The following is a 7,515-nucleotide window of genomic DNA, read 5'->3' as shown; positions in this document are numbered from 1 at the left end:
CTTTGTATCCATTCCATGACTATACCGAAAAGGAAAAGAAGAGGTACCCATAGTTTGTATTGTTTATTGAGAGTGGGGTTTGGGTTTTTGAAGTGGGGCGTAATTATAAAGTAATCCAATAATTTCGATCCATAAAACAGCTGTAACAACATAGTTGTATACTAAAGTTTGGTTTATGATCACTTTCTTTCATTATCATCATCGACTTTATCATCATTCTTGTCCCACCGAATTGATTAGCAATAACATTAAATCCACCAATTTGTGCAAGTGGTGTTGTTACTTTAATACTTGTTGGTCACAAAGGTAAGAGAAAAAGAACATTAAATCTCCTTTTATTTATAATCAACCTTCATCGTCTTTTATCTTAAATTCTTCACTCATCTTCTTTCCACCGAAACAGTAGCAAAAAAAATAATAATAATAAAGACGAGTAGCAACGGTCAGTGATGAAAGGCGAGAGTGGTTGCAGGGTTTTTGAGAAATTATCGGGTGTATATATCTATTGGTGTGCTGTGTATATGTATATATATGAGATGGATGTTTTAACTTGTGTGCCATTTCATAATAGTGTAAAAAGAAACAGTAGTAATAGCGTGTTAAACATTAGCTGCATGAAACATTTTGTTTGGGTCCGTGAATCATCGAACAAGCAGAAGAAAAACATGCAGCAACTTGGGCTGGTTTGTTGTGGTTTATGGGTGTTTGATCGATTAGCGAAACAGTAAGTAATGATGGTGGCATTGATTTGATTTCAAGGTATAGAAGGTATGGTAAGGTTGGTGGTCATATGGGTGGTTTCAAGGTGATCGTGAGATAGGTTTGATAAAGGTGTTTATGTGATGATCGAGAAAGAAAAAAAAATTAGCAGTTAGAGATAGAAAGATTGTATGACCGTATGGTATAGTGATGATGTTTAAGGGTTGTTGTGATTACCTGCAGTGATCAAGGTGGTTTGTGTTTTTGGTAACTCATTACACTATACACCGTATGTGTACACCCATGTTCCAACCAATCCCTAAATGACGCAGCTTTCGGTTTGCAAGTTTGATCACAATTAAACAAAAAGGGAAATTAGCAGCAGAAGGTTGCATCATAACTCGAGTGTTTTGGGTCGTCGATGATGTGGTCCTTGGTGGTGTTCACGGTGGTTGATCAAGGTTTGGAGGAGGGTGGTTCAAACATAAACCAAGAACGAAGAATGGTGATGGTTGTACCATGGTGATCTCGGTTGGGTGTAGAGATGGTTAATCGGCGGTGAATAAGGTGGTGGTAATGGGTTTGGAGGGTGGTGACAGTTTATCTAAGGAGAAGGAGGAGATAGGAAAGGATTGTATATCTCTCCATTTGTGTTTTGTGTATCTATAGCGAGAATAAAGATTAGATAAAAAGTTAGAATAGATAGGATAGATAGAGATTGTTAACAGAAAGTAGATGAAACAAAAAGACACAGTACTCATATTCTCAATTAGATACAGTAAATTAATTATAATTCAATCATATGTACTATATTGCAGATCTATTCATCAATCAACAATAGTGATTGAATAATAATAATATCATAATAATACTAACTACTCAAGAAATGGTACGTGAAGAAACAGTAACGAAATAGTGGAGCTCACCTTTACAGATCAAATTTAACTTTGTTGATATAATACCACGGATGGAATTTGGAAACAGGAAACAAACAGAAAGTGATATGTAACAACTTATATTCGCGTAATTATTTATTTATATAATATGTTTAATATTAATACTTACTACATACATTAATTATAATAATGTTGTTAATATTAATAGTAATAATTATCATAATAATAATAAATATTAATAACAATATTAATAATAATAATTATTAATAATAGTGTTAGTAATAATATAATAATTACATTAATATAACAAGTTAACATTAATACATAATTATTTACACAAAATGAAATATTATAAATCTTTACATATAATAATTACAATATAAATGATTTTGTATAGGATTTATATATCTATATATATATACACACATATATTTATACAGATCTAATTAGGTCGTTCGTGAATCGTCGGGACATGGTCGAAAGTCAAATAAATATATGAAATAGTTTCAAAATTTTTGAAACTCGGTTTAATAGACTTTGCTTATCGTGTCAGAAACATATAAAGATTAAGTTTAAATTTGGTCGGAAATTCTCGGGTTGTCACAGTACCTACCCGTTAAAGAAATTTCGTTCCGAAATTTGAGTGGGGTCATCATGACTAACAATAAGAATGTTTTCATGATGAATATTAATTGATAAATAGAGTTTTATCATTATTGAGTAATACAGATAAAACAATACAATTGTGTAGAGGGTACGAGTGAAACTATCACAAAATAGTGAACTGAGGAAAATAATATTCCTCTTAACTTTTGACGCTGTCTCGATTGAATTCCGGAATCCAAGGGATATAAAGGAAAATCTTCGGAATCTATAAGATTTGCTTCTTCGGTGAATAAGGAAATTAGGATCTCTCTAATTAAATGCGATCACCTGCCTCGATTGCTTTGTCTGATATTTTCACTATAAATTTACCTTTTCTCTCTCCATAGTTTTTTTTTTCACCACTTCAATAATTTCTTTCTTAATTCACATTTCCAAAGAGTTTGAAAATACTTAATCCAGTTCTGATCCTTGTACTTATCCTGACTATCGTATCTGTCATTCTTCTTTTCCATCTACCACCGGAGAAATTTATTCACTTCTACTATTACCTTGGGGTTACAGTGTTTTTTAATTCTCCCGTGTCTTTATATGGCTATACGCATTGATATACATGGTTTTTAATTTATGTGTTTGTGATCAGCTTTATATTTTTCTTTATATTTTGGAGCTCTATGCTTTTGTTTTCTCTTCCCGACTTTAAATCAAGCAAGTAATAATCCAGAATTCATATGTATGAAATTTTGAATGATCACACTATACTAAGCAGAAGAATTGTAATAGCACGATTTAATTGGTTAAATTACCAGGATCACTGAGAATAGAACTATCAAGAATATACTTTCTTGATATGTTCAGAAGTTAAACAGAATAGAACTATCAAGAATAGAACTATCAAGAATATACGGTTGCCTTCAGTTTCTGCTGCTTCATTCAGTTTTTTTTCAAAGTTCAATGTATTGATTCGTCGGCTGGGTGCTTTTCAAAATTTCAGAATTGAAGATCGTAATTTTAGGAGATAATTGTTATATGTATACATATAACTATTGATGTAGAAATGCTACGAGATTCGAAATACTGATTGCTGATTCTCGGTAATTGGTATGACAATTATTGTTACAGGGTATAGATGAATACACGATGGGGTTTCAATGAGTATAATGATTTTTTGGAAAGTCCAAATTTATTGAAGTTGCTGGTAAGTTTACTGCTAATGTGGTGGAATATAAACGGTTCTTCGGTAACGATGATGAAGGGCAAACGTATATATCAAAGTTATAATAAGACTTGTTCGAATGACATTAACGAAATTGATTTGCTGATGCGGTGACAAAATTGGCTAATTTGAAAAGGAATTGCAAAGTTATTTTCGGTAATAACAACGCTAAAGGAGCTAGCACAGATACGTGTTAAACGTTTACTCAGGTTCCAAGAGTTTTTCAGGTGCATAACTATATGCATCAATCTTTTCTTCCGTAGGTAAAGTGTGGTTGGTTCATCCTTTCGATTGAGGTATTTTCAAGAATCATGAAAGGTTTGAACGCAGATTGTAATCATCAAGATACAAATGAGGTTTAGAATGAAATCAAGTGGCAAACTTGAAGAATTGTTTAGTTTCATATGTTATAATTAATATTTTAATTCATTTTAATTGTCTAATGTTATTAGTCCACAGTCGATAGTCCACAGTTGACAATCCAATAATTCATATATAATTTAATATATAATATTCGAATTAATTAATACATATCGTGACCCGTGTACATGTCTCAGACTCGATCACAACTCAAATTATATATATTATTGTAGAATCAACCTCAACCCTGTATAGAGAAATCGATCATTACTGTATATAGAGTGTCTATGGTGATTCCAAATAATATATATAGATGCGTCGATATGATATGTCAAAACCTTGTATACGTGTCTCGATATTTAAAGTGCGTAAAATAAATAACAGAAATTAAATAACGATAAATAAAATTGCGAGAATGTAAATTGCGATAATTAAATTGCGATAAATAAAATGTAATCAGTTAGCTAGGAACAATTAGCTAGGAACAGTTAGCGTGGATTCTTAACAAAATTTCTCATAGTTAATTTGTTTGTTTCTAACAAATTTTATTTTGTCAAATGTTTTCTTCATTATGCCACTTGTTGGATTCTGATAAATCAAAATCCAAATATGAAATTGGATGAATATGGTTATTCTGTGGTGAACGGATTTGTATATCGGTGGATGTAAGTAGGATAGTAAATGACTGTTGAATCAGATTCGAAGAATGTACAATGTAACTTATTAATGTGAAATCTAGATATTCCTCGGGTATTACCTACCCGTTAAAATATTTTCACCATTAACAGTTTGTGCGAAAGAATTTTTAATCACAATCTTTATGAAAATATATATACATATATATTTTCTTCAGATATAATCATGGATTTAATGAGTTAATGTGATATTAAACTCATTTGATTTACCGTTAGAACAAGAATATATAATCTCTAAAACATTAGTGATTACATAATCGCCATCTCGAGCGAAGATAAATGATGTAGAACGATACGTAGAACGATGATTATACTCGAGGTACAGAATGAGATGTTGAGACATGTGATGTTGAAGCTTGGGTTGTTGATGATACTATTGGTGCCGGTGATGTTGCTGAAGCTGGTAAGTTTTGCACCATGTTTTCTAAATTGATTACTTGAGCGCGAAGCTTGTTGACTTCTTCTATTATTCCGGGACGATTGTCGGTCGGAACGAACGGATGAATAAGGTTTAGAATTTTTGATAAAATATAATCGTGGCGAGATACTCTGGAAATGAGTGTGAAAATGGTGTTTCGAATGGGTTCGCCGGTAAATGCTTCATGTTCTTCGCCAAGAGCTAAATTCGGATAGTGGAAGGGATTGCCTTCTTCGCGCTTCCATTGATTAAGTCGACTACTAACTCATCAGATAAATTGAGGATGGATGATTGGTTGATTCATTCCGGTGACACTGCTTTCGGAGCTCGAGTGAAACTCTATGTCGGAATAGCTGTCGAAATAATTATCGGAATAGTTATCGAAATCTAAGGGACTCGAACTGGTTGAGGGACTCATCTCGTATGATCAGATGAAGGATTTTCGATAAGGAATAGAATAGGATGTTGATTAGTACCCTGCAATACATAATTTACATATGCATATATAATACTAAAATCCCATAAGTTACGGAGGAATCTACGGAAGCTGTCAGGCAAAGGTAACAATAACAGATTCGCTAAGATATGAATTTATCTATACACTGTCTATGCAATAGAGGCTGTAAGACGTGTCTAGACAAAGAATGATAAGCAGGTAATTTTCGACACTAAATGATAAGCAAAACTTTTGACATGCAAACACGGTCGAAGTCCATACCCACTAATGCATCCTAACAACTACTAGTTAGACACACTAATGCAAGACATGGTTCGCTAAGACCACCGCTCTGATACCAACTAAAATGACCCGTCCTAATCCATCTGGACGAAGTCATCAACATTTGATCTCAGAGCGATGATCGACTCCAAGTAATGTCCTTAAAATGAGCAAATGCACAGCGGAAGGTTTCTTTCATACCTGAGAATAAACATGCTTTCAAGTGTCAACCAAAGGTTGGTGAGTTCATAGGTTTATCGTAAACAATAAAATTCAACATTTTGATAGACCACAAGATTTAAATGCTGCATGGTACAAATGGGCTCGAATCCTATACCCACCTGTAATGTACATGCGATATCTTTTAAATACAGTACACCTTTCTCGTGTACGAAATCATCTTTCATAAATCTTAGTAACCGTACACATATCTTGTGCACAAAAATAACATACACATAACCTGTGTATAAAATCATTCTCTCGATACATAACATTCATATCAATTGGTGGCAATTATCATGTCCACATAATTCAATGGTGGCAATTATCATGTCCACATAATTCAATGGTGGCAATTATCATGTCCACATAATTCAACAATAATCCGCAGAACTTCTGTCTGCATAATAATTCATTCGATGAATGTTTTGCTTGTGTCTATCTCATCAAACATTTATAAAAGCATTTCATATATTCGCAGTTCAAAATATATTTCAAAAACATTTAATAAAGCAGTTGTAAAAACAGCGCATGTATTCTCAGTCCCAAAAATGTAAAGAGTAAAAGGGAATCAAATGAACTCACCATACTGTATTTTGTAGTAAAAATATATATGACGTCAGTTAACAAGTGTAGGGTTGACCTCGGATTCACGAACCTATATCATTCATATATATTTATTAACACATATATTTGTATTTGAACAAATTTATTTATTATATCATAAGTTTTATATCTTATATATTGAATAAATATTATTTTTATAGTTATATATATAATTCGTATTATATTAAAAATCAATGATTTGTTATATGTAAAATTTTATATAAATAGTTTTTAATATATATATATATATATATATATATATATATATATATATATATATATATATATATATATATATATATATATATATATATATATATGTATATGTATATATATATATATATATATTTATATGTAATATTATGGTAGTTGTAATAAACATACTTTTACATAGGAAATATTTAATTGTAATAATAATATTGTTAATATGAAAATATTAATAATAATAATGATAATAATAATAATGATAATAATAGAAATGGTTAGAAAGGCTACCTTAATGTATAAGCCTTTAAAAAGAATAAACGCCCCTATCAGGGATCGAACCCGAGACCACTCAGTTAACACAAACAACACCCAACCACTCGGCTGTTACCTCAATTCTGTTAAAATTTGTAACCCATCTATACTTAACACAATTACGCCCAAATGGGAAGCCCTGTTTCCTTCTTTCCTATTGTGTTTCGATCTACCCTACCTCCATCATCATACCATTACTTTAATAATAATGCTCCATTTAATTATTGTTATAATTCATTAAAATAATAAAAAAATAAAAACGTCCCACAATTATAAATCTGTAGGCCATCTAGATCTAATCCCACATCCAAGATTACTTCGGCATATCCAAATCCATTTGCAGCCCCATCGAATAAATTAAGTCCAATTGTTAACCACTAGTGGGGAGCACACAATGAGTGAAGTTGGGTGGTTTTCGAGTGGACAGCAGGGACAATAGCACTAGCGGCCCAACTCACTTTAGCCTACATAAAAACTAAAGCTTCACGGCATATTTCTAATCAAAAGCCCAAAGAAAAGAAAATAAAGGCCACGGTTCCATCATTAAAATAAAGTCCTGGTACCAT

The sequence above is a fragment of the Rutidosis leptorrhynchoides genome, chromosome 1 (assembly GCF_046630445.1).
Source record: "Rutidosis leptorrhynchoides isolate AG116_Rl617_1_P2 chromosome 1, CSIRO_AGI_Rlap_v1, whole genome shotgun sequence".
Classification (NCBI taxonomy): Eukaryota; Viridiplantae; Streptophyta; class Magnoliopsida; order Asterales; family Asteraceae; genus Rutidosis; species Rutidosis leptorrhynchoides.
Note: the sequence above shows the minus strand (reverse complement) of the source record.